Source organism: Saccostrea cucullata, unplaced genomic scaffold (assembly GCF_032062105.1).
Source record: "Saccostrea cucullata isolate Sc308-1 unplaced genomic scaffold, CSIRO_AGI_Scuc_v1 ctg575, whole genome shotgun sequence".
NCBI lineage: Eukaryota > Metazoa > Mollusca > Bivalvia > Ostreida > Ostreidae > Saccostrea > Saccostrea cuccullata.
In genome coordinates, this window is record NW_026932050.1 from 387,896 (window position 1) to 414,556 (window position 26,661).

General features: G+C 33.5%; 1 protein-coding gene across 1 annotated transcript in view; it reads left to right on the plus strand.

Annotated features, from left to right (window-relative positions):
• LOC134234356 (serine/threonine-protein phosphatase 5-like) overlaps nt 1–26,661 on the plus strand; it is a 124,581-nt gene extending 97,920 nt beyond the window's left edge. The window contains exon 15 of the transcript XR_009985165.1: nt 26,558–26,661. The gene's annotated coding sequence lies outside the window, so the exon portion shown is untranslated. The remainder of the gene's footprint in view (nt 1–26,557) is intronic.

Below are 26,661 nucleotides of genomic sequence, written 5' to 3' on the forward strand. Positions count from 1 at the left end.
TAAGTCTACATAATCAGTGACAACATAATACAGAGATATATATTTAACTGGTTACCATTAGTACACTGTATAAACAACAAAATATTAGTAAGTCTACATAATCAGTGACAACATAATACAGAGATATATATTGAACTGGCTACCATTAGCACACTGTATTAGCAACAAAATATTAGTAAGTCTACATTATCAGTGACAACATAATACAGAGATATATATTTAACTGGTTACCATTAGTACACTGTATAAACAACAAAATATTAGTAAGTCTACATAATCAGTGACAACATAATACAGAGATATATATTTAACTGGCTACCATTAGTACACTGTATAAACAACAAAATATTAGTAAGTCTACATAATCAGTGACAACATAATACAGAGATATATATTTAACTGGCTACCATTAGTACACTGTATAAACAACAAAATATTAGTAAGTCTACATAATCAGTGACAACATAATACAGAGATATATATTTAACTGGTTACCATTAGCTCACTGTATAAACAACAAAATATTGGTAAGTCTACATAATCAGTGACAACATTATACAGAGATATATATTTAACTGGTTACCATTAGCACACTGTATAAACAACAAAATATTAGTACGTCTACATAATCAGTGACAACATTATACAGAGATATATATTTAACTGGTTACCATTAGGTCACTGTATAAACAACAAAATATTAGTAAGTCTACATAATCAGTGACAACATAATACAGAGATATATATTTAACTGGTTACCATTAGTACAGTGTATAAACAACAAAATATTAGTAAGTCTACATAATCAGTGACAACATAATACAGAGATATATATTTAACTGGTTACCATTAGCACACTGTATAAACAACAAAATATTAGTAAGTCTACATAATCAGTGACAACATTATACAGAGATATATATTTAACTGGTTACCATTAGCACACTGTATAAACAACAAAATATTAGTAAGTCTACATAATCAGTGACAACATAATACAGAGATATATATTTAACTGGTTACCATTAGCACACTGTATAAACAACAAAATATTAGTAAGTCTACATTATCAGTGACAACATAATACAGAGATATATATTTAACTGGTTACCATTAGTACACTGTATAAACAACAAAATATTAGTAAGTCTACATAATCAGTGACAACATAATACAGAGATATATATTTAACTGGCTACCATTAGTACACTGTATAAACAACAAAATATTAGTAAGTCTACATAATCAGTGACAACATAATACAGAGATATATATTTAACTGGCTACCATTAGTACAGTGTATAAACAACAAAATATTAGTAAGTCTACATAATCAGTGACAACATAATACAGAGATATATATTTAACTGGTTACCATTAGCACACTGTATAAACAACAAAATATTAGTAAGTCTACATAATCAGTGACAACATAATACAGAGATATATATTTAACTGGTTACCATTAGCACACTGTATAAACAACAAAATATTAGTAAGTCTACATAATCAGTGACAACATAATACAGAGATATATATTTAACTGGTTACCATTAGCACACTGTATAAACAACAAAATATTAGTAAGTCTACATAATCAGTGACAACATTATACAGAGATATATATTTAACTGGTTACCATTAGCACACTGTATAAACAACAAAATATTAGTAAGTCTACATAATCAGTGACAACATAATACAGAGATATATATTTAACTGGTTACCATTAGCACACTGTATTAGCAACAAAATATTAGTAAGTCTACATAATCAGTGACAACATAATACAGAGATATATGTTTAACTGGTTACCATTAGTACACTGTATAAACAACAAAATATTATTAAGTCTACATAATCAGTGACAACATAATACAGAGATATATATTTAACTGGCTACCATTAGTACACTGTATAAACAACAAAATATTAGTAAGTCTACAGAATCAGTGACAACATGATACAGAAATATATATTTAACTGGCTACCACTAGCACACTGTATAAACAACAAAATATTAGTAAGTCTACATAATCAGTGACAACATGATACAGAGATATATATTTAACTGGCTACCATTAGCTCACTGTATAAACAACAAAATTTTAGGAAGTCTACATTATCAGTGACAACATAATACAGAGATATATATTTAACTGGTTACCATTAGCTCACTGTATAAACAACAAAATATTAGTAAGTCTACATAATCAGTGACAACATAATACAGAGATATTTATTTAACTGGTTACCATTAGAACACTGTACAAACAACAAGATATTAGTAAGTCTACATAATCAGTGACAACATAATACAGAGATATTTATTTAACTGGTTACCATTAGAACACTGTATAAACAACAAAATATTAGTAAGTCTACATTATCAGTGACAACATAATACAGAGATATATACTTAACTGGTTACCATTAGTACACTGTATAAACAACAAAATATTAGTAAGTCTACATAATCAGTGACAACATAATACAGAGATATTTATTTAACTGGTTACCATTAGAACACTGTATAAACAACAAGATATTAGTAAGTCTACATAATCAGTGACAACATAATACAGAGATATTTATTTAACTGGTTACCATTAGAACACTGTATAAACAACAAGATATTAGTAAGTCTACATAATCAGTGACAACATAATACATAAATATATTTAACTGGTTACCATTAGAACACTGTATAAACAACAAGATATTAGTAAGTCTACATAATCAGTGACAACATAATACAGAGATATTTATTTAACTGGTTACCATTAGAACACTGTATAAACAACAAAATATTAGTAAGTCTACATTATCAGTGGCAACATAATAGAGAGATATATATTTAACTGGTTACCATTAGCTCACTGTATAAACAACAAAATATTAGTAAGTCTACATAATCAGTGACAACATAATACAGAGATATTTATTTAACTGGTTACCATTAGAACACTGTATAAACAACAAAATTTTGGTAAGTCTACATTATCAGTGACAACATAATACAGAGATATATATTTAACTGGTTACCATTAGTACACTGTATAAACAACAAAATATTAGTAAGTCTACATAATCAGTGTCAACATAATACAGAGATATATATTTAACTGGTTACCATCAGCACACTGTATAAACAACAAAATATTAGTAAAGGCTACATAATCTGTGACAACATAATACAGAGATATATATTTAACTGGTTACCATTAGTACACTGTATAAACAACAAAATATTAGTAAGTCTACATAATCAGTGACAACATAATACAGAGATATATATTTAACTGGTTACCATTAGCACACTGTATAAACAACAAAATATTAGTAAGTCTACATAATCAGTGACAACATAATACAGAGATATTTATTTAACTGGTTACCATTAGAACACTGTATAAACAACAAAATATTAGTAAGTCTACATTATCAGTGACAACATAATACAGAGATATTTATTTAACTGGTCACCATTAGCTCACTGTATAAACAACAAAATATTAGTAAGTCTACATAATCAGTGACAACATAATACAGAGATATATATTTAACTGGCTACCATTAGCACACTGTATAAACAACAAAATATTAGTAAGTCTACATAATCAGTGACAACATAATACAGAGATATATATTTAACTGGTTACCATTAGCACACTGTATAAACAACAAAATATTAGTAAGTCTACATAATCAGTGACAACATAATACAGAGATATATATTTAACTGGTCACCATTAGCACATTGTATAAACAACAAAATATTAGTAAGTCTACATAATCAGTGACAACATAATACAGAGATATATATTTAACTGGCTACCATTAGTACACCGTATAAACAACAAAATATTAGTAAGTCTACATAATCAGTGACAACATAATACAGAGATATATATTTAACTGGTTACCATTAGAACACTGTATAAACAACAAAATATTAGTAAGTCTACATTATCAGTGACAACATAATACAGAGATATTTATTTAACTGGCTACCATTAGTACACTGTATAAACAACAAAATATTAGTAAGTCTACATAATCAGTGACAATATAATACAGAGATATATATTTAACTGGTCACCATTAGCACATTGTATAAACAACAAAATATTAGTAAGTCTACATAATCAGTGACAACATAATACAGAGATATTTATTTAACTGGTTACCATTAGTACACTGTATAAACAACAAAATATTAGTAAGTCTACATTATCAGTGACAACATAATATACAGATATATATTGAACTGGTTACCATTTGCACACTGTAAAAACAACAAAATATTAGTAAGTCTACATTATCAGTGACAACATAATACAGAGATATATATTTAACTGGTTACCATTAGCTCACTGTATAAACAACAAAATATTAGTAAGTCTACATAATCAGTGACAACATAATACAGAGATATATATTTAACTGGCTACCATTAGCACACTGTATAAACAACAAAATATTAGTAAGTCTACATAATCAGTGACAACATAATACAGAGATATATATTTAACTGGTTACCATTAGCTCACTGTATAAACAACAAAATATTAGTAAGTCTACATAATCAGTGACATCATAATACAGAGATATATATTTAACTGGTTACCATTTGCACACTGTATAAACAACAAAATATTAGTAAGTCTACATAATCAGTGACAACATAATACAGAGATATATATTTAACTGCTTACCATTAGCTCACTGTAAAAACAACAAAATATTAGTAAGTCTACATTATCAGTGACAACATAATACAGAGATATATATTTAACTGGTTAGCATTAACTCACTGTAAAAACAACAAAATATTAGTAAGTCTACATAATCAGTGACAACATAATACAGAGATATATATTTAACTGGTTACCATTAGCTCACTGTATAAACAACAAAATATTTGTAAGTCAACATTATCAATGACAACATAATACAGAGATATATATTTAACTGGTTACCATTAGCTCACTGTATAAACAACAAAATATTAGTAAGTCTACATAATCAGTGACAACATAACACATAGATATATATTTAACTGGTTACCATTAGCTCACTGTATAAACAACAAAATATTAATAAGTCTACAAAATCAGTGACAACATAATACAGAGATATATATTTAACTGGTTACCATTAGGTCACTGTATAAACAACAAAATATTAGTAAGTCTACATTATCAGTGACAACATAATACAGAGATATATATTTAACTGGCTACCATTAGAACACTGTATAAACAACAAAATATTAGTAAGTCTACATAATCAGTGACAACATAATACAGAGATATATATTTAACTGGTTACCATTAGAACACTGTATAAACAACAAAATATTAGTAAGTCTACATAATCAGTGACAACATAATACAGAGATATATATTTAAGGTAGGTCGCGGGTTTGCTTTTGTCATCAATTTTGGTACGCAATTTCGACGGTTCGAGCGGTTGTTTTGTGCACATTTGATTATGACGTCAATGATGTCACAAAGGCAACGTTGCGTTGTTTCCCGTTTAATTCTCTGCAAATGACTCCAAGACTGTAAGAATCAAGTAGATTTATACGAAGTTCATGCTACTGTACGTAAACCTCGTACATAATATAACTGAATTTCCGTCTTAATTTTTAATGTGATATTATGTAATGTCTTAGAAGAAATGAAATACAATACCAAATAAAAGGAATAATAATTTCTATTGTAAGTGTCACTAAACTGCTAAAAGTAAATCAGAATAATTCAGCGTAAGAGCTATATATGGTATGCAAAAAGAGTTATCATTAATAAAATTTCTTGGCGGAAAGTTTGAGAGGTTGTATATGTGCGCACGTTATATGAAACTCAGGGGAACATGCGTATTGCATAATGATTGCCAATCACATCCGGGGTAAATATAATACCATGCGCGGATCTAGAGGGGGGGGGGGGGTCAGGACCCCCCCTGGAATTTATCAGGTTCAAAAATGTATTTACTAAAACAAGAAAAAAGTTACCATGGACCCCCTGGTAAACGGGAATTAGTACACTGTATAAACAACAAAATATTAGTAAGTCTACATAATCAGTGACAACATAATACAGAGATATATATTTAACTGCTTACCATTAGCTCACTGTAAAAACAACAAAATATTAGTAAGTCTACATTATCAGTGACAACATTATACAGAGATATATATTTAACTGGTTAGCATTAACTCACTGTAAAAACAACAAAATATTAGTAAGTCTACATAATCAGTGACAACATAATACAGAGATATATATTTAACTGGTTACCATTAGCTCACTGTATAAACAACAAAATATTAGTAAGTCAACATTATCAATGACAACATAATACAGAGATATATATTTAACTGGTTACCATTAGCTTACTGTATAAACAACAAAATATTAGTAAGTCTACATAATCAGTGACAACATAACACATAGATATATATTTAACTGGTTACCATTAGCTCACTGTATAAACAACAAAATATTAGTAAGTCTACATTATCAGTGACAACATAATACAGAGATATATATTTAACTGGCTACCATTAGCACACTGTATAAACAACAAAATATTAGTAAGTCTACATAATCAGTGACAACATAATACAGAGATATATATTTAACTGGTTACCATTAGCACACTGTATAAACAACAAAATATTAGTAAGTCTACATAATCAGTGACAACGTAATACAGAGATATATATTTAACTAGTTTCCATTAGTACACTGTATAAACAACAAAATATTAGTAAGTCTACATAATCAGTGACAACATAATACAGAGATATATATTTAACTGGTTACCATTAGTACAGTGTAATAACAACAAAATATTAGTAAGTCTACATAATCAGTGACAACATAATACAGAGATATATATTTAACTGGTTACCATTAGCTCACTGTATAAACAACAAAATATTAGTAAGTCAACATAATAAGTGACAACATTATACAGAGATATATATTTAACTGGTTACCATTAGTACACTGTATAAACAACAAAATATTAGTAAGTCTACATAATCAGTGACAACATAATACAGAGATATATATTTAACTGGCTACCATTAGTACAGTGTAAAAACAACAAAATATTAGTAAGTCTACATAATCAGTGACAACATAATACAGAGATATATATTTAACTGGTTACCATTAGCTCACTGTATAAACAACAAAATATTAGTAAGTCAACATAATAAGTGACAACATTATACAGAGATATATATTTAACTGGTTACCATTAGTACACTGTATAAACAACAAAATATTAGTAAGTCTACATAATCAGTGACAACATAATACAGAGATATATATTTAACTGGTTACCATTAGCACACTGTATAAACAACAAAATATTAGTAAGTCTACATAATCAGTGACAACATAATACAGAGATATATATTTAAGGTAGGTCGCGGGTTTGCTTTTGTCATCAATTTTGGTACGCAATTTCGACGGTTCGAGCGGTTGTTTTGTGCACATTTGATTATGACGTCAATGATGTCACAAAGGCAACGTTGCGTTGTTTCCCGTTTAATTCTCTGCAAATGACTCCAAGACTGTAAGAATCAAGTAGATTTATACGAAGTTCATGCTACTGTACGTAAACCTCGTACATAATATAACTGAATTTCCGTCTTAATTTTTAATGTGATATTATGTAATGTCTTAGAAGAAATGAAATACAATACCAAATAAAAGGAATAATAATTTCTATTGTAAGTGTCACTTAACTGCTAAAAGTAAATCAGAATAATTCAGCGTAAGAGCTATATATGGTATGCAAAAAGAGTTATCATTAATAAAATTTCTTGGCGGAAAGTTTGAGAGGTTGTATATGTGCGCACGTTATATGAAACTCAGGGGAACATGCGTATTGCATAATGATTGCCAATCACATCCGGGGTAAATATAATACCATGCGCGGATCTAGAGGGGGGGGGGGTCAGGACCCCCCCTGGAATTTATCAGGTTCAAAAATGTATTTACTAAAACAAGAAAAAAGTTACCATGGACCCCCTGGTAAACGGGAATTAGTACACTGTATAAACAACAAAATATTGGTAAGTCTACATAACCGGTGACAACATAATACAGAGATATATATTTAACTGGTTACCATTAGCTCACTGTATAAACAACAAAATATTAGTAAGTCTACATAATGAGTGACAACGTAATACAGAGATATATATTTAACTGGTTACCATTAGCTCACTGTATAAACAACAAAATATTAGTAAGTCTACATTATCAGTGACAACATAATACAGAGATATTTAATTGGTTACCATTAGTACACTGTATAAACAACAAAATATTAGTAAGTCAACATAATAAGTGACAACATTATACAGAGATATATATTTAACTGGCTACCATTAGAACACTGTATAAACAACAAAATATTAGTAAGTCTACATAATCAGTGACAACATAATACAGAGATATATATTTAACTGGCTAGCATTAGTACACTGTATAAACAACAAAATATTAGTAAGTCTACATTATCAGTGACAACATAATACAGAGATATATATTTAACTGGTCACCATTAGCTCACTGTATAAACAGCTCACTGTATAAACAACAAAATATTAGTAAGTCTACATAATCAGTGACAACATAATACAGAGATATATATTTAACTGGTTACCATTAGCTCACTGTATAAACAACAAAATATTAGTAAGTCTACATAATCAGTGACAACATAATACAGAGATATATATTTAAGGTAGGTCGCGGGTTTGCTTTTGTCATCAATTTTGGTACACAATTTCGACGATTCGAGCGGTTGTTTTGTGCACATTTGATTATGACGTCAATGATGTCACAAAGGCAACGTTGCGTTGTTTCCCGTTTAATTCTCTGCAAATGACTCCAAGACTGTAAGAATCAAGTAGATTTATACGAAGTTCATGCTACTGTACGTAAACCTCGTACATAATATAACTGAATTTCCGTCTTAATTTTGATGTGATATTATGTAATGTCTTAGAAGAAATGAAATACAATACCAAATAAAAGGAATAATAATTTCTATTGTAAGTGTCATTAAACTGCTAAAAGTAAATCAGAATAATTCAGCGTAAGAGCTATATATGGTATGCAAAAAGAGTTATCATTAATAAAATTTCTTGGCGGAAAGTTTGAGAGGTTGTATATGTGCGCACGTTATATGAAACTCAGGGAAACATGCGTATTGCATAATGATTGCCAATCACATCCGGGGTAAATATAATACCATGCGCGGATCTAGAGGGGGGGGGGGGTCAGGACCCCCCCTGGAATTTATCAGGTTCAAAAATGTATTTACTAAAACAAGAAAAAAGTTACCATGGACCCCCCTGGTAAACGGGAATATGTGTGAAATTGGTATGAAAAGTGAAAGATTTGAGGCAATAGAAGTCACCACTCCCCTCCCCCCCCCCCCCCCCCCACGAAATAGGTTTTTGACGTTTGGGCGAGGAGTTTTTTTTTTTGTTTTTTTTTTTTTACCTGTGAAGAAATTTCTGGGATTGGATTTTTTTTTTGACTGGGGTGGACCCCCCCCCTGGAAAAAATTTCTGGATTCGTGTCTGAATACGTATAATTTTCAGGATGGAATCCATCCCCAACACTAAAAAACGGTTTAAGTTTAATTACATGTATTTTCCTGTGTGTTTTTTTCTTATCGTAATCATTATTATAATTATTTGGTTAGTTTATTATGTATTTTTTTTTAAATCTGGTTTAGTCTCCTTGTTTTGCTGGCTAACAAATTTTGGAATACATTGAAAACCGTCCCAAATTTATACAAACACTTGGACTGTTAGACCTATATGAACTGTAAAAAAACTTACAAGTATCATTTTATCTATATTTTATAAAAGAAGCTCCAAGTGTAAAAGCTAATTGCAAGTGTTTTACATTTTGCGTAGGGAAATTTGATTAATAGAATTCAAAATTAACAATTGTTTGAGAGTTAGGGCTATATACAAGCTTGCGACCAGTAAAAAAGAACATTGCAGGTTTACCACCCCCCCTCCCCCGCTAATTTCCTCAGTATCGTTTTTTCATTGCCGTTCTAGAATAAAGTGATCAAATTTATGTGTTAAGCCTGAAATCCTATTGACCATGAATTTCCTAAAAATACAGGAACTAATATTTTATCACTTGCGTTTTCGCTACATGTTAATTCTCATGCACGAGGAATGTATAAACCATTCAACCTGATTTTGTGATCTCAGAATATGAATTTCACAATACTAGTGAAAACAAGATGCTAGTCTTCCTAATATGTCCCCGCAATAAGATACATGATGAATAAAATCAAATGCTGCATCTATATCACCTTTTAAATCCTACATAATCCAAATGTCAAGATATTTATACTCGTACTGTAAACGTTACTACGTTCAACATATGACGTTGTACACATAAATAACGCCAAAAACGCAACAATTTAGTAATAAAAAGAGCAAACTTTGAAATTATTTAACAAAAAATCTAACGAGAAGACATACTGAATTTTTTATATCAATAGTTTTGATTTTACCTCATCTTAACATTTTGAAATTCCTGACTAATTCGTCTACGTCGTTAAAAAGTTATCCAACATTTGTAAAAGAAACTATTTACATAAAATTGGCTTAAAAACGTTAGCTCACTGTATAAACAACAAAATATTAGTAAGTCTACATAATCAGTGACAACATAATACAGAGATATATATTTAACTGGTTACCATTAGGTCACTGTATAAACAACAAAATATTAGTAAGTCTACATTATCAGTGACAACATAATACAGAGATATATATTTAACTGGCTACCATTAGAACACTGTATAAACAACAAAATATTAGTAAGTCTACATAATCAGTGACAACATAATACAGAGATATATATTTAACTGGCTACCATTAGCACACTGTATAAACAACAAAATATTAGTAAGTCTACATAATCAGTGACAACATAATACAGAGATATATATTTAAGGTAGGTCGCGGGTTTGCTTTTGTCATCAATTTTGGTACGCAATTTCGACGGTTCGAGCGGTTGTTTTGTGCACATTTGATTATGACGTCAATGATGTCACAAAGGCAACGTTGCGTTGTTTCCCGTTTAATTCTCTGCAAATGACTCCAAGACTGTAAGAATCAAGTAGATTTATACGAAGTTCATGCTACTGTACGTAAACCTCGTACATAATATAACTGAATTTCCGTCTTAATTTTTAATGTGATATTATGTAATGTCTTAGAAGAAATGAAATACAATACCAAATAAAAGGAATAATAATTTCTATTGTAAGTGTCACTAAACTGCTAAAAGTAAATCAGAATAATTCAGCGTAAGAGCTATATATGGTATGCAAAAAGAGTTATCATTACTAAAATTTCTTGGCGGAAAGTTTGAGAGGTTGTATATGTGCGCACGTTATATGAAACTCAGGGGAACATGCGTATTGCATAATGATTGCCAATCACATCCGGGGTAAATATAATACCATGCGCGGATCTAGAGGGGGGGGGGGGGGTCAGGACCCCCCCTGGAATTTATCAGGTTCAAAAATGTATTTACTAAAACAAGAAAAAAGTTACCATGGACCCCCTGGTAAACGGGAATTAGTACACTGTATAAACAACAAAATATTAGTAAGTCTACATAATCAGTGACAACATAATACAGAGATATATATTTAACTGCTTACCATTAGCTCACTGTAAAAACAACAAAATATTAGTAAGTCTACATTATCAGTGACAACATAATACAGAGATATATATTTAACTGGTTAGCATTAACTCACTGTAAAAACAACAAAATATTAGTAAGTCTACATAATCAGTGACAACATAATACAGAGATATATATTTAACTGGTTACCATTAGCTCACTGTATAAACAACAAAATATTAGTAAGTCAACATTATCAATGACAACATAATACAGAGATATATATTTAACTGGTTACCATTAGCTTACTGTATAAACAACAAAATATTAGTAAGTCTACATAATCAGTGACAACATAACACATAGATATATATTTAACTGGTTACCATTAGCTCACTGTATAAACAACAAAATATTAGTAAGTCTACATTATCAGTGACAACATAATACAGAGATATATATTTAACTGGCTACCATTAGCACACTGTATAAACAACAAAATATTAGTAAGTCTACATAATCAGTGACAACATAATACAGAGATATATATTTAACTGGTTACCATTAGCACACTGTATAAACAACAAAATATTAGTAAGTCTACATAATCAGTGACAACGTAATACAGAGATATATATTTAACTAGTTTCCATTAGTACACTGTATAAACAACAAAATATTAGTAAGTCTACATAATCAGTGACAACATAATACAGAGATATATATTTAACTGGTTACCATTAGTACAGTGTAAAAACAACAAAATATTAGTAAGTCTACATAATCAGTGACAACATAATACAGAGATATATATTTAACTGGTTACCATTAGCTCACTGTATAAACAACAAAATATTAGTAAGTCTACATTATCAGTGACAACATAATACAGAGATATATATTTAACTGGCTAGCATTAGTACACTGTATTAGCAACAAAATATTAGTAAGTCTACATAATCAGTGACAACATAATACAGAGATATATATTTAACTGGTTACCATTAGCACACTGTATAAACAACAAAATATTAGTAAGTCTACATAATCAGTGACAACATAATACAGAGATATATATTTAACTGGTTACCATTAGCACACTGTATAAACAACAAAATATTAGTAAGTCTACATAATCAGTGACAACATAATACAGAGATATATATTTAACTGGCTAGCATTAGTACACTGTATAAACAACAAAGTCAACATAATAAGTGACAACATTATACAGAGATATATATTTAACTGGTTACCATTAGCTCACTGTATAAACAACAAAATATTAGTAAGTCTACATTATCAGTGACAACATAATACAGAGATATATATTTAACTGGCTAGCATTAGTACACTGTATTAGCAACAAAATATTAGTAAGTCTACATAATCAGTGACAACATAATACAGAGATATATATTTAACTGGTTACCATTAGCACACTGTATAAACAACAAAATATTAGTAAGTCTACATAATCAGTGACAACATAATACAGAGATATATATTTAACTGGTTACCATTAGCACACTGTATAAACAACAAAATATTAGTAAGTCTACATAATCAGTGACAACATAATACAGAGATATATATTTAAGGTAGGTCGCGGGTTTGCTTTTGTCATCAATTTTGGTACGCAATTTCGACGGTTCGAGCGGTTGTTTTGTGCACATTTGATTATGACGTCAATGATGTCACAAAGGGAACGTTGCGTTGTTTCCCGTTTAATTCTCTGCAAATGACTCCAAGACTGTAAGAATCAAGTAGATTTATACGAAGTTCATGCTACTGTACGTAAACCTCGTACATAATATAACTGAATTTCCGTCTTAATTTTTAATGTGATATTATGTAATGTCTTAGAAGAAATGAAATACAATACCAAATAAAAGGAATAATAATTTCTATTGTAAGTGTCACTAAACTGCTAAAAGTAAATCAGAATAATTCAGCGTAAGAGCTATATATGGTATGCAAAAAGAGTTATCATTAATAAAATTTCTTGGCGGAAAGTTTGAGAGGTTGTATATGTGCGCACGTTATATGAAACTCAGGGGAACATGCGTATTGCATAATGATTGCCAATCACATCCGGGGTAAATATAATACCATGCGCGGATCTAGAGGGGGGGGGGGGTCAGGACCCCCCCTGGAATTTATCAGGTTCAAAAATGTATTTACTAAAACAAGAAAAAAGTTACCATGGACCCCCTGGTAAACGGGAATTAGTACACTGTATAAACAACAAAATATTGGTAAGTCTACATAACCGGTGACAACATAATACAGAGATATATATTTAACTGGTTACCATTAGCTCACTGTATAAACAACAAAGTCTACATAATCAGTGACAACATAATACAGAGATATATATTTAACTGGTTACCATTAGTACACTGTATAAACAACAAAATATTAGTAAGTCTACATAATCAGTGACAACATAATACAGAGATATATATTTAACTGGTTACCATTAGTACACTGTATAAACAACAAAATATTAGTAAGTCTACATAATCAGTGACAACATAATACAGAGATATATATTTAACTGGTTACCATTAGTACACTGTATAAACAACAAAATATTAGTAAGTCTACATAATCAGTGACAACATAATACAGAGATATATATTTAACTGGCTACCATTAGCACACTGTATAAACAACAAAATATTAGTAAGTCTACATTATCAGTGACAACATAATACAGAGATATATATTTAACTGGCTACCATTAGAACACTGTATAAACAACAAAATATTAGTAAGTCTACATAATCTGTGACAACATAATACAGAGATATATATTTAACTGGCTACCATTAGCTCACTGTATAAACAACAAAATATTAGTAAGTCTACATAATCAGTTACAACATAATACAGAGATATTTAATTGGTTACCATTAGTACACTGTATAAACAACAAAATATTAGTAAGTCTACATAATCAGTTACAACATAATACAGAGATATATATTTAACTGGCTACCATTAGTACACTGTATAAACAACAAAATATTAGTAAGTCTACATAATCAGTGACAACATAATACAGAGATATATATTTAACTGGTTACCATTAGCTCACTGTATAAACAACAAAATATTAGTAAGTCTACATAATCAGTGACAACATAATACAGAGATATATATTTAAGGTAGGTCGCGGGTTTGCTTTTGTCATCAATTTTGGTACACAATTTCGACGATTCGAGCGGTTGTTTTGTGCACATTTGATTATGACGTCAATGATGTCACAAAGGCAACGTTGCGTTGTTTCCCGTTTAATTCTCTGCAAATGACTCCAAGACTGTAAGAATCAAGTAGATTTATACGAAGTTCATGCTACTGTACGTAAACCTCGTACATAATATAACTGAATTTCCGTCTTAATTTTGATGTGATATTATGTAATGTCTTAGAAGAAATGAAATACAATACCAAATAAAAGGAATAATAATTTCTATTGTAAGTGTCATTAAACTGCTAAAAGTAAATCAGAATAATTCAGCGTAAGAGCTATATATGGTATGCAAAAAGAGTTATCATTAATAAAATTTCTTGGCGGAAAGTTTGAGAGGTTGTATATGTGCGCACGTTATATGAAACTCAGGGAAACATGCGTATTGCATAATGATTGCCAATCACATCCGGGGTAAATATAATACCATGCGCGGATCTAGGGGGGGGGGTCAGGACCCCCCCTGGAATTTATCAGGTTCAAAAATGTATTTACTAAAACAAGAAAAAAGTTACCATGGACCCCCCTGGTAAACGGGAATATGTGTGAAATTGGTATGAAAAGTGAAAGATTTGAGGCAATAGAAGTCACCACTCCCCCCCCCCCCCCCCACGAAATAGGTTTTTGACGATTAACCCAATTTGGGCGAGGAGTTTTTTTTTTTGTTTTTTTTTTTTTACCTGTGAAGAAATTTCTGGGATTGGATTTTTTTTTTGACTGGGGTGGACCCCCCCCCTGGAAAAAATTTCTGGATTCGTGTCTGAATACGTATAATTTTCAGGATGGAATCCATCCCCAACACTAAAAAACGGTTTAAGTTTAATTACATGTATTTTCCTGTGTGTTTTTTTCTTATCGTAATCATTATTATAATTATTTGGTTAGTTTATTATGTATTTTTTTTTAAATCTGGTTTAGTCTCCTTGTTTTGCTGGCTAACAAATTTTGGAATACATTGAAAACCGTCCCAAATTTATACAAACACTTGGACTGTTAGACCTATATGAACTGTAAAAAAACTTACAAGTATCATTTTATCTATATTTTATAAAAGAAGCTCCAAGTGTAAAAGCTAATTGCAAGTGTTTTACATTTTGCGTAGGGAAATTTGATTAATAGAATTCAAAATTAACAATTGTTTGAGAGTTAGGGCTATATACAAGCTTGCGACCAGTAAAAAAGAACATTGCAGGTTTACCACCCCCCCTCCCCCGCTAATTTCCTCAGTATCGTTTTTTCATTGCCGTTCTAGAATAAAGTGATCAAATTTATGTGTTAAGCCTGAAATCCTATTGACCATGAATTTCCTAAAAATACAGGAACTAATATTTTATCACTTGCGTTTTCGCTACATGTTAATTCTCATGCACGAGGAATGTATAAACCATTCAACCTGATTTTGTGATCTCAGAATATGAATTTCACAATACTAGTGAAAACAAGATGCTAGTCTTCCTAATATGTCCCCGCAATAAGATACATGATGAATAAAATCAAATGCTGCATCTATATCACCTTTTAAATCCTACATAATCCAAATGTCAAGATATTTATACTCGTACTGTAAACGTTACTACGTTCAACATATGACGTTGTACACATAAATAACGCCAAAAACGCAACAATTTAGTAATAAAAAGAGCAAACTTTGAAATTATTTAACAAAAAATCTAACGAGAAGACATACTGAATTTTTTATATCAATAGTTTTGATTTTACCTCATCTTAACATTTTGAAATTCCTGACTAATTCGTCTACGTCGTTAAAAAGTTATCCAACATTTGTAAAAGAAACTATTTACATAAAATTGGCTTAAAAACGTTAGCTCACTGTATAAACAACAAAATATTAGTAAGTCTACATAATCAGTGACAACATAATACAGAGATATATATTTAACTGGTTACCATTAGTACACTGTATAAACAACAAAATATTAGTAAGACTACATAATCAGTGGTTACCATTAGCTCACTGTATAAACAACAAAATTTTAGTAAGTCTACATTATCAGTGACAACATACTCGTAATACAGAGATATATATTTAACTGGTTACAATTAGCTCACTGTATAAACAACAAAATATTAGTAAGTCTACATAATCAGTGACAACATAATACAGAGATATATATTTAACTGGTTACAATTAGCTCACTGTATAAACAACAAAATATTAGTAAGTCTACATAATCTGTGACAACATTATACAGAGATATATATTTAACTGGTTACCATTAGCACACTGTATAAACAACAAAATATTAGTAAGTCTACATAATCAGTGTCAACATAATACAGAGATATATATTTAACTGGTCACCATTAGCTCACTGTATAAACAACAAAATATTAGTAAGTCTACATAATCAGTGACAACATAATACAGAGATATATATTTAACTGGTCACCATTAGCTCACTGTATAAACAACAAAATATTAGTAAGTCTACATAATCAGTGACAACATAATACAGAGATATATATTTAACTGGTCACCATTAGCTCACTGTATAAACAACAAAATATTAGTAAGTCTACATAATCAGTGACAACATAATACAGAGATATATATTTAACTGGTCACCATTAGCTCACTGTATAAACAACAAAATATTAGTAAGTCTACATAATCAGTGACAACATAATACAGAGATATATATTTAACTGGTCACCATTAGCTCACTGTATAAACAACAAAATATTAGTAAGTCTACATAATCAGTGACAACATAATACAGAGATATATATTTAACTGGTTACAATTAGCTCACTGTATAAACAACAAAATATTAGTAAGTCTACATAATCTGTGACAACATTATACAGAGATATATATTTAACTGGTTACCATTAGCACACTGTATAAACAACAAAATATTAGTAAGTCTACATAATCAGTGTCAACATAATACAGAGATATATATTTAACTGGTCACCATTAGCTCACTGTATAAACAACAAAATATTAGTAAGTCTACATAATCAGTGACAACATAATACAGAGATATATATTTAACTGGTCACCATTAGCTCACTGTATAAACAACAAAATATTAGTAAGTCTACATAATCAGTGACAACATAATACAGAGATATATATTTAACTGGTCACCATTAGCTCACTGTATAAACAACAAAATATTAGTAAGTCTACATAATCAGTGACAACATAATACAGAGATATATATTTAACTGGTCACCATTAGCTCACTGTATAAACAACAAAATATTAGTAAGTCTACATAATCAGTGACAACATAATACAGAGATATATATTTAACTGGTCACCATTAGCTCACTGTATAAACAACAAAATATTAGTAAGTCTACATAATCAGTGACAACATAATACAGAGATATATATTTAACTGGCTACCATTAGCTCACTGTATAAACAACAAAATACTGGTAAGTCTACACTGCATAACCAGTTACAACATAGGGGCACAACACAAAACTTGCTTATAACTTCTCATGAAATCGTGTCAATCTAAGGTCACTTAAAAATATAAAAAATTGTACTTGGGGTCATTCCTATGCTGTGTACAACATTGGGGCTTCTATGGAATTCGCCACGGTTGGAGAGAATCCACGACTAACGCGTGTAAACTGTAGTAAACTTTATTCACTCAGACACAGGTACAAAGCATGACAATATGGCGCCTTGCGCGGGATGAACCGAGCCCGATCACAAAACAGTCACACAACATCTATGTTGGCGCAACTTCTCTTTTTCTCTAAATACTAAGGTGTGATTAAACAATAAAGGAATGACATTTAAGAAACATAATAACACAATAAAAAATTATGATCAAATCCTCTGACTTCAAGATGAAGTAAGACTAGACAAAGTAACTCATGGTAAAGCTTAATTGACCATAAAAAATCTTATAAACTTATAAAAAGAAAAACAATGCAATGTAGTCATCATGAGACAGACTATCTTCTGACTACTTGGGGATTATTCTGCCCCTAGCACAAATAAGTATTAACTATACACAATAAATGACTGAAACAAAACACTAATACAGTACACCAGTCACATTTCGAAATCCTGGAACCGACTTGGTAGACGTATAGTACGACGGGGTCGAGTCGGAGATTTGCCTGTTGACTCAGCAGATGGTGGGCTTTCTAAAGGATCAGATGTACTCTCCGGTATCTCAGAGTCTGAAGTATTGTCCGCGAGTGATGAAATATCAGGCAGAGGAGACATAATCTCTAACGGAGTTGGAGGAATGCTGTAAGGACTAGAAGCGATTATTGTCTCTGGGATGGTGTAAGGTCTCACCGAGCACTTCCTCTTCAGAATCAGAATCAGAGGCATATGACTGGTCATGAGATGGGGACGGAACACGATAGCACTCTGACTTTTTCACCTTGTATGATGACTGTCTTAACTGATTACCCACAAATTTCCTTATCTGACACCACTCTCCATCAGTAGACACGACAAGATAACGATTCCGGGCTTTCGACTTATTCCTATCGCAAAACAGGTATACTAGGTCCCCCACTTCAACGGTGGGACTGGGCGGGTAATTCTGATGAGGAGCCTTAGACTTTTCACTGCTTGGATGATTGGCAATGCGAGATAGATGTTTCTGTAAAATACAATCTCGATCTGATATGGGCAACTGACGGTTGGTAAACTGGTCCCTTTGGGTTAGCAATTCTCTTGCAGATAATCCACTCTGTCGAATAGTACTGTTGACGGATGCGACAGCTAGTGACAATAAAAGAGTGGAAACTGCTCGTGCTGTGGGATCAATCTTCAGTATGTGCTCACGAATTTCTTGGACTGCACGCTCAGCAATAGGGTTCTTATTGGTATTCTTAAAGCGTCCAAGTTCAACTGATATACGGTGAGACTGAAGCATCTTGTCCTTAACAAGGGCTTGGAATCCTGGGGCTGGGTCAGTACGAACAACTGTAAAGGGTCCATCCATTGGTCTGAGCTCTATGCAGGACTGGATAATTGCAGTACGAAGTGTTTCAGCTCTCTCGTCCTCGATGATTCTTGCAGTGGTGTAAGAGGAAATGCACTCACGCATAATAAAGATTAGCTGCTTTTCACGTTTCATGACGTCAGCTGCAAATGTACTGCCTATGGTCTCAGGAGGATCTGATGTGGTCTGTTCAATAACAAAATGCGGAACCTTCTGAAGTGCGGAACACTGTGAGCATGCTGAAGTGATATTGTCAATGGCTTTGTCCATATCCAATGCATAAAAGAATCGTTTCATGACTGTTTTCATCTGGTTGGCACTGGGGTGGGAAAGCTGTATATGGATTGACGTAAGTAGTCCATGTACTAATGATCTAGGGATTATGATTAATTCCTTTGACGGTACGAATGGGTCATTGCACTTTACCACTAGCAACCCATCTGATGCTATAGTGGCAACATTGAGATAACGTTTAATGTCTTTAATGTTTGTCGCTTTCCGTGATGGACGGGTACCCTGGCGAAGGTGGGCGCAAGTCCTTCTCAAGTCAGAGCACTCTGGTTGTATCGCTAACCATGCGGATCTCGTTGTGAACGGTAACTTTGAGGAACCATCTAGGATATCCGAAACAGATGTGTTACGGACAACAGAGTCCATAGACTGTGAGACAAATGAGCAGATTTGGCAGTTAGGCTCTATGCATTCGGGGGCGTTGCGGCTTGAGTGATCTGAAGGTAGGATGGCTGACCTTGCAACATGACGAACGGAAACCTGGTACCTGCTTACTGTTGACAAGAATGTGTACACACGGGGACTGGTGGAAAACTCTCCACGGCAAAGTTTGTCATACGCCATGACACACGGTTTACTGTCTGTGAGGATACAACAGGGCCCTAAGGACTGAACTATGTAAGGACTGTAGTGTTTGACAGCAGTACCAATTGACAATGCCTCTATCTCAATGGACGCCATGATACTTGGCACTTGCGCAGTTTTGCACTGAAGAATCCTGCAAGAAGAAGTTTGTTGTCACCTCGTGAAACGTACAAAGTGGCACCAATGCCAGGCTTGCGCAGAGCACCATCAGTCCTGTGGGTGGGGTATGTGAATGGATTTAGTATCCCTTAGGGCTTGCTGGGCAAGATGAAAGGCATGAATCAAATCATCAGACCAAGAAATGGTGTCTTTGGAATCTAACCCTGCGATACTTTCTTCCATAGGAGCAAGTAATGAGGAGCAGCCTGGTATTACTCGGGACAGAACTTTATAGGCACCAAGAAAGCTACGCATGGCTTTAACTTTGGGAGGCAATTCACAGGATGCTAAAGTTGCTATACGGTGCGGGCTAGCGCTAAGAGTTCCTTGTTCCCAAATCCATCCCAAAATTGTTGTTCTACGGGGCGCTATAACCGTTTTTGAGGCTGACAATTTGAGATTGCATCTGTTCAAAGCAGCAAGAACCCTAGAAAAGTTAATGACGAGCTGACTTGGCGTGTCTGCACCACAATAAAGATCATCAGCTAGCTTGACGACTATGCCCTCTTCAAGCAGGTCCCTAAAACATGGCATGTAAGCTCCTCCAAGGCCGTCTCAGATCCTGGCATTCCCATGGCTGAGCGGGTGTATACTCGGATGCCACGAAAAGGTGAGACAACGCCACAATACTTCATTGAACCTTTAGCGAGAGGGATTTGGTAGAATGCTTTTGTAAGGTCTGTCACGGCAAGGTACTTCCACCGGCCAATTTTTCTAAGTATCGATTCAACATTTGGCATCAAGGAGGGTTGAGGCTTGCAGTAGCGGGCCACTTCGGAGAAGGCAGTCACGAGACGAAATCCACCGGAACCTTTCTTGACAAGAAATGAGGGGTTTAGATACTCAACCGTGATCCCCACATCTTCGGGTTTCTTGAATACACCCATAGCTTCTAGCTCATTGAATTGGGTTTGAAGTAACTCAAGTTGATTACGAGAGTATTGAGGCAGGCGACCCTTCCTCTCTGGGGGCATGACAGGTCCAATATTGACCTCGGCCTTAAAGGGTCCAGCATATCCATTATACCCCTCCGAAACTGGACTAAAATCTGTGTCATTTTCGGCAAGAGTGTCCTTGAAAGCTTGAACGATCTCTGAGGGGAGAATGCCATCAGGGTCAAGTGTAACTAGTGAAGAAAATGGTGTGGAATGTCTGGATTCACTCTTCAAACTAGTGTACGTATCACTCTGCACAGAAGGCACTGGGTCAGTGGAGGGAACATAAACCTGTCGAATATCACAGAGGTGTTCATGCTTACGAATTGTTATTGGGTCACTGCTAGTGTTCTCAATGCGAATCTTATTCCCAACACTGTGTAAAATGGAGGGAGTGACAAGAGGTCCAGGTAGGTGAGGCTGAATGGCGAGCAAACCATCATGGTGGAGTACTGACTCTGGAATGTCTAACTCTAGGTAGTCCCCTGGCCACACAGTCCTGGAGGCTACAGTACGAAGAGCATGTGCTTTGGTGTTGTTTTGGATGGTTTTATCAGTAGCTGCTACCGATCCGTAAGTATATACAGTGCTGTTTCCTATCAAAACCTGACGCTTAGAAGGTCGAACGGCAATGTCATTAGCTTCCATAAAAGGAATGCCCGCAAGAACATCGACGTCAAGATTCTCGATCACTAGTCCTTCAAAGTAAAATAAGTGGGAATCTCTGGAGAAGTGCAATTTTGTTTCCCCCACAACCTTCAAAGGTGAAGAGCCATCTGCCTGATGAGCTGACTGGTTGGTGGGACTGACTTTTCCATTCAATTTGGTCACAGTTAATGCTCTTATCATGTTCCCTGTAGCTCCAGAGTCAATTGTGAGACGTACGTGAGAATGTTGAAAGAAGACATCTAAATAGGGTGACTGTCGAATTGACACATTATTGCTAACTAAACTAACTGTAGGCTCAGCATAGGGTGCCTCAGCAGGGTTGTCAATGTCAGAATCTGTGTGCTGATCTGTGTCAAGGATACTGAGGATCTGTCTCGCTTTGGCCATGTATTTGCGGTCGCTGTCTGGTAGAAAACGGCACTCGCTGAGGAAATGCGTACTTGTGCGTTTTGCCTGCTTACATAAGGGACAGGAACGGTTCTGAGTCTTAATGAGTGGTTTTTGATTATAAGAAGTACGGATATCCTTATGAGGCTGAGTGAATGTGCGGAACGATCTGGCATCTTCATTGTTGCGGATCTCCTCGAGTAGTGATGGGAGAGCCTGAGATATTTCAGGTTTTATAGATGCTAGTGTACGCACTCTAAGCTCTGTGCCATAACGCTGCTTCACAAGTTGTGGCAATGAGGTGTTTATCAAACGTAGCCAGGTCAGAACAATCAGGTTTTCAACTGTTGGTGACAGTTCCTCGTCCTCTTCAATGTTTGCACCATGGTGTGTGATGCCGCCTTCTTTCTTTAACAGGTTGTCATCAATGAAGGCTAACATTCTCTGATACAGATCTTCTGGACGTTCATCAGGGCGCAGAGTAATGTCATTAAGATCCAAGAAATGGGTGCCTGATGACTGGAAGCCAATGTGCAACCTTATGGACTGCCATATTTGTTCTAAGGAAGTTGAGTTTTTCACTATTACATTACGTGAAATCACAGGACAGTAGTTTGCAATTTGACCAAGCATAGATCTAGCGTGGCTGACTTTTGCTGTGCTGTTAGGCGCTTGTTCTCTGGAATCGGGTCTTCGTCGTCTGTAAAGTCACGATTCGGGTTAGCCTTCGACTTCTTGTCCCATTTTGCGTCATGAGATAAAAATGCAGAAAAATTTGGATCAAGGGATAACGAAGAGATTAAATTTTGTTTCCAGTTTTCAAATGAATTCACAGTTTCAGTTTTAGAAAAACACCATTGTTTGGGTGCTCTGTGTGTACTGGCCATGCTTGTCAAGGTAAACACGTTGTCAGGTGCGTGTAAAATTACTTCACACGAGGGTCCTCTTTGATTATTTCCGGAGACGTAGAGTCGAAATCGCTGCCACCACGCCACGGTTGGAGAGAATCCACGACTAACGCGTGTAAACTGTAGTAAACTTTATTCACTCAGACACAGGTACAAAGCATGACAATATGGCGCTTTGCGCGGGATGAACTCGTATACCGAGCCCGATCACAAAACAGTCACACAACATCTATGTTGGCGATTATTATATTTTGTTGGGGTTCAATAATTCTTAATTTCACTGGCACCCTCTACTCATGAATTTACAAACTGAAGAAATGTTGAGTTTAGAATCTTTATTTCTATTAAAACATAATTTCTCCTGTAAGATCCATCCCCACAAACCAGTTTAGATTTAAATCCTGGTTTCAAAATGTCTCTCCGGAATGAAAAAAATACTAGTACTAAGAAAGAATGCATAGTAACTGATAATATGATAAGAAACTGATTCAATGTCAGCTGCCCAAGTTCAAGGTCACTATCAGAAAAAAAGGAATCATTTACAAGGAGGCTTTGGTAGTTTATACCCAGCACAAATGTTCATTGCATCCTGAAAATTAATCAAGATGAAGGGTAAGATTTCTTACAGTTTCTTCAGTTATTTGTTGTTTGTGAATGTAGGTTATGCACGGTGGTTTGTTTAAAGATGACAATGTGACTCTGGATGATCTCAGGAAAATTGACAGAAACAGACAACCACCTGAATCAGGTATGTTTCCCACAGGTAACACAGATGCAAGTATGCATCCCATAACATGTTGACCTTTAGATTTAACAGAACTTGTATTTATCAGGTTTAATGTGTGAGCTTTTGTAATCCGATCCTCAACCAATGTCTGGTCGGGCCGAGAGTAAGCGTGGGGTGGGAACCATGTTTGGACCTGACGTCACGAGGAAGTTTCTGGAACGGAATAATTTGGAGTACGTTATACGAAGTCACGAGGTTAAGCCAGAGGGATATGAGGTCTCTCACGATGGAAAATGTATAACTGTCTTCTCAGCACCTAATTACTGGTAAGTTGTCTCCTCAGCACCTAATTACCGGTGCGTCAATTTACCCAAATGGTAAAACAATGGACCCAAATGGAATATTCAATATATCTATTATCGTATTTTTTTGTTTTCTGTTTGTTATAACTTTTGCACATCATTGAGCACAAAATTGAAGTACATGTACACAGTTGCCATTGTTGTATGGTAGGGTGGGGTAGTAGGTGGGTGTATGGGGAGAGACCATGCCCCCATCCATCCAGATAATTTAGCCAATATATAGAAAACTACAAAAGTAATTCGTATATAATATTGTTGGAAATAAATGAATAATAAATTCATTTCATTATTTTAAAAGAGTAACAATACATTCCATTTGATATTCCATTTGATTACCATTTGGCTCCATTGTGTTTTCATTTGGATCCATTTGTTTCCATTTGGGCAAATCAACGTGCCGGCTAATTACTTGTATTAAAGTTGTCTTCTTGGCATCTTTTTACTGATAAGTTAATCTGTGGAGATAAGATTTTGTGGAATTAATCATGAAATGCACCGGAATTTAATGTTTCTGAATTTTAGTACATTTTCTTGAAGGAGATGCAGGATATTTACTGTAAACCAACTTTTATTCGCGTGCGAGAAATTTTCGTGAAGTTCGCGAGAGCCTCGTGATCGCGAATATTTATCGCCGCGAACCTGTCCTTAAAGTGTATGTGTCTATTAACAACAGATCCAAAAAGAGTCTTGATCGCGAACATTAATCGTCGCGAACTAGTTTATCGCTGGTAAATCGCGAAATAAAGTCGTCGCGAATAAAAGTTGGTTTACAGTAAGTACAATTGCCTGACAGAGAAAACAAAGTTAAAGAAAAACGAACTTTGTTTAGAAAGCACAAAAGAAACAAAAGTAAAGCTGTTTACAATTATGAATACCAAAACAATCCATGTGCATATACATGTAATATCATCCCAATGAAAATGCTATTTCAGAAGTCTACATTAGGGGGTTGGGGTTTGAGTTGGACCTTACTCTTTTTATTGGTACTTCTTTAAAATCTTGTAATTAACCAGATCTTGACCTTACAGCAAACAAAGTGTATGGGGGATCAGCATCTAAATAAACGTTTCCTATAATAAAATATATATACTGTCTCAGAAAAAAGTTCCCCTCCCCTGCATTTAACAGTCCTGTAAATTGATATTCATTTAGAACATCCAAGACATATTTGAGAACATATAAATATGATCTTTCGTTTGATGTGTATTTATAAATTAAATTTATATTTTAAAAGTAATATAAAAGGTATTTGTAATGAAGGACAATATTTTACATTTTAAATTTACCTGTTAATAATTAGATATCAATTTCTGTCAGTGAAAAGTGTTTTATTATTGACATTGATACGATGGGGAACAAAGGGACCTTGAGAGGAGATGACCTTACACCTAAGTTTACATCATTTGAACTGTGGTAAGTACACTTGATTATATATAAGTATTAAAAAAATAACAATACATGTCATACACATAATATAAAATGAGAAAATCCTCATTTTAGTATATACAGTATTCTGTAAATGAACTAAAAATCAAGTTACTGAAATATGACTTATAATGCACCTTATGGATTTATCACTCAGTGCCATGGAAACCACATAGTGCACATTACAACTAGTAAGGTAAACCAGAAATAATTTGTCCAAAAACACTGTTCATAGCTACATATTTGTGGCAGCTGATATTTTATTGTCAGGAAATGCAAGTTTTAATAAAATGATAAAAA